Consider the following 3,404-nt stretch of genomic DNA (forward strand, 5'->3'; position numbering starts at 1 on the left):
GACTGTTCCATTAGATTTGCTAAACAGTCTTTCTATTCTCTTCCCATAAAGCTTTTATCATCGAAGTCAGAACGTGTTTGAAGCGGGATTTTGAAAGGTAAGCTTGTTTCTGCATGTAAACAAATGAGCTGAATGATTGGTGCGCCCAATTTCTTTGGTCACACGTTTGCGTTTGACTAAGGAAGTATTTATCTGTGGCTCTTCGTCCGTTGCTGTGGTATTTGCAAATGATGAAAAATATGTTGGTAGGGACATCTGATTTAATGTGAAGATTACCAACGTCTCTGAACATGCAAAAGCAATATTGTGAGTTGCATATGTCTACATAGTGGCACGGTGTTGCAAAGGTACATTTTTACTTTAATCTTCCTTGCAGAATTTTATGGTGCAGCTTGACTTCCTCACTTTTCTGATGTACCACAGAATGGCCACAGGTAAACTAACTGGAAAAAAATGGGTAGCAGTGGGTGGGCTGATCCTCCCCCGCATTACATTGCGATTGGTTTAATGGGAGCGTGCACAGTGGTTTATTTTGGAGAAGGGCTGGGGGAGCGCAGGAATTGTGTATTAATTAGTCTTTGCATTCGTTGCAGCCTATGCCACGTGCTGGTAACAAGGACGTTGTTGTTTTATACTGTAGTAGTGTGTTCCGTTTTTTTTTGTAAATCCAGGCAAATATTGCTTGTTGGCCAACACTCCAAAGCCCATGATGTCAATTTAAGAGTAGTGGACAGAACGGATTTCTGAAATTTACTACTGAGGCTTTACTGTATTTGGGGTGGAAGGAAATGCTTTTAACGTTATCCCCTAACATGGATTTCATTTTATTTGCCTCTTCAGGTGCCCCTACAGCATAAACAGTACTCGATTCAAGGTAAGTCAGTTTGTCGAAGTAGGGGCGTATTCCTCAATTGTATAGTGCTAGCCCTCGTCTGTATTAGAACACTTGACCATCCAGTCAATGGGCAACCATTTTAGAATCGATCACTGGACTTCTGTTTACCCTTTGTTTCCCTAATTCTTGTCAGTTCCCATTGGTTTTTTCTAACGGTACACTGTTTCTCCATTGGCTTCACCTATAATCACATTACGAAGTTCACCACCCTGACATTCGGTTATTTTTACAACCCTCTGGTGGTTGGGTGCTCCTGCTTAACTGCCAGACCAGATACAATGTCCGTCTATTGGGCCATATTTCACTTATCTGTTTTTTGATGGAGGGTATAATCTGGGCATTTATGCCTTCTTCGTCGAAATTTGGCACAGCCCTTGGATGGGGTTTCAAATCTTGCCATTGTGTTTGGCCCTACCCACAGGCCGGGTTGACTGCTGGGAGGATGTAGTTAGTAACTTGGCATTCCCATGACCAGGCTGGCGCAGTAACCTTTCCCTGAATCGCGTGCATTGGCTCTAGGTTTTAGTATGCATTTCTGAAGCTTAGACCACCATAAACGGTATTCTCCCGGCACATTACCATTAGATGGTTATGCCCAGGGGATTGCTTCAGACCCTTATTCACAGCGTTTTCCAATGGGATGTTGTCATTACAAAATGCGCCAGTGAATTGGGCCCTTAGTGTGCTTTGCAACGCGCCGACACCACATGCGTGAAAGCCATTCAAGTGTGCCAGACTTTGCCTGCCATGCAGAAATGTGGCCTATTCCTCTGCTTAGTACCCCCTCTTGCCTTGACCACTAGGCTTTGGTATCCCACAATTAATATTCACGGCGTGTTTGAGCACACCAAGTAGCCACGCTATAACTGATTAGTTAATGTTACAATTTGCTTTGGATCTGTTATTTCTGCCAATATCTGCATTTCTGGTTGGCTGGCTCTAAATGCCCAAACAAAGCAATCACTGCTTTGACCTGCCTGTTTTCTGTACTTCTATTCCCCCACCCCAATAACCTTTTCATGCCAGACCCTGGGGCAGGAGATGCCAGACTGATGGGCAAAGCAGGGTATTGGAAGGGGTTAATGGTATTGAATGCAGCTTCGGAATGACCTGCTATATAGGGAAGTCTCGACCATGGGCTAGTTGCAGTGTATTTGTGGGGGGAGGGGTGGAGATGGCTTTGAACTATTGCGGTCATTTCATGTTGCTGGCTTTCACTTCAGAGATTGTAGGTAAGGTTCCGGAATTGCTTGTTTTTAGCAATGTGTCGGTGTTACCTAGACAAGGGGTGCACATGATGAACACATAGTTCAGCTGATTCTCTGTGAAGAGCAGACTTTCGCTCCTATCTGAAGCATCCTTTGTTTGGCATCTGAGAAAGCAATGACACTCACAAGATCACCAATCGGCAGACCTTGTTCAGCTTTTGAAAGCTGTACCTGGTCCCATGTTGCCTTTACGCTCACATTTAAGGCAGTTTTGCTTATGGCTTCTGGTATTAGTGGCCACCTTCCACATGCATTAATCATACTCTGGTTTTAAAATGGGTGGTGGTGCATGGGTGTGGAGTGCTAATCTGTACTTCATGCTATTCTGTTTGGATTGTGGGGTGGTGCACTATTCTAAAGCTGCACCATCAGACACTGGTGTGGTTGCCAGTGATTGCAATGACTAGTTATTGTGCAGAGCTCAAAATCGGTGCTCGGCCATCTCTGGTATTAAGTGCGTTATAACAGAACAGCTTGCAACGGTATTTTTGTCCTGTTTGAACCTGACCATGTATTGCCTTTCTTTGCTCTAGATCTTGAACATTGTTGGTCGAGAGCCAGGTGTTTGCTGCTTTTTGGAAAGTACTTGTCTGAAGGGTAACGCCCCTGCAAACCCCATAGACGGTGAGGATGGGAACAAGGCGCTATTGTGGAGTGATGGGATATTGGATGGTAGCTTTTTGCCCATTTCAAAGCAGTCTAATCCTACAATAAGGTACCTTACTTGGCACAAGCAGTTGGTCGTCAGTGCATAGTGTTGGCACCAATGACATTAACCCTTTTTTTTAAGGATTACCAGGTGGGAGTGACCATGTGGACACAGTGCAGGGGCGTTGAATTACTTTTCTGAGCTTCGGGTGGCTATGCTGTGCTGTTTTCGGCTTCATGTCAGGCATATTCTGGGTGAAGGGCCCATTTTCCTTTGCACCAATGCTAGATCTGTATGTGATGATTAGAATCAGGTCTCTGATCCACACGAGGATGCGTTTATCCAGCTGATGTCGTTTTCGACGTATTTATGGTTGGTGGTTTAGCCCGCACTTAAAGCATACCTTTCTCTTCACAGGTCCCATCTGTTCTGACTTTGGATTCTGGTCTACCAGTAAGTACCCTTCTGTTCATATTTCATACACGATCGCCAACCACATACTTTCCTTAAAGCGTATTCAAGAGATAATGGCACGGCTGAAGTGGTGGCACGCTTTTGCAATTCAGCTGCACATAGCATGGTAGTAGCCAGC

General features: G+C 44.7%; 2 non-coding genes and 1 pseudogene across 2 annotated transcripts; all 3 read left to right on the forward strand.

Moving 5' to 3' along the window:
• The first annotated feature begins 220 nt into the window (after positions 1–220).
• Positions 221–297, forward strand: LOC138565442 (small nucleolar RNA SNORD74). Its single transcript, XR_011301315.1, has one exon. It is a non-coding gene; the product is annotated as a small nucleolar RNA SNORD74 (small nucleolar RNA).
• A 404-nt stretch (positions 298–701) lies between these two features.
• On the forward strand, positions 702–764 carry LOC138565481 (small nucleolar RNA SNORD75). The gene has a single exon (XR_011301346.1). It is a non-coding gene; the product is annotated as a small nucleolar RNA SNORD75 (small nucleolar RNA).
• Positions 765–2,180: 1,416 nt separating this feature from the next.
• Positions 2,181–2,256, forward strand: LOC138565454 (small nucleolar RNA snR60/Z15/Z230/Z193/J17; annotated as a pseudogene).
• The last annotated feature ends 1,148 nt before the right edge of the window (positions 2,257–3,404 follow it).

Source organism: Ambystoma mexicanum, chromosome 1q (assembly GCF_040938575.1).
Source record: "Ambystoma mexicanum isolate Mex_15411 chromosome 1q, UKY_AmexF1_1, whole genome shotgun sequence".
Classification (NCBI taxonomy): domain Eukaryota; kingdom Metazoa; phylum Chordata; class Amphibia; order Caudata; family Ambystomatidae; genus Ambystoma; species Ambystoma mexicanum.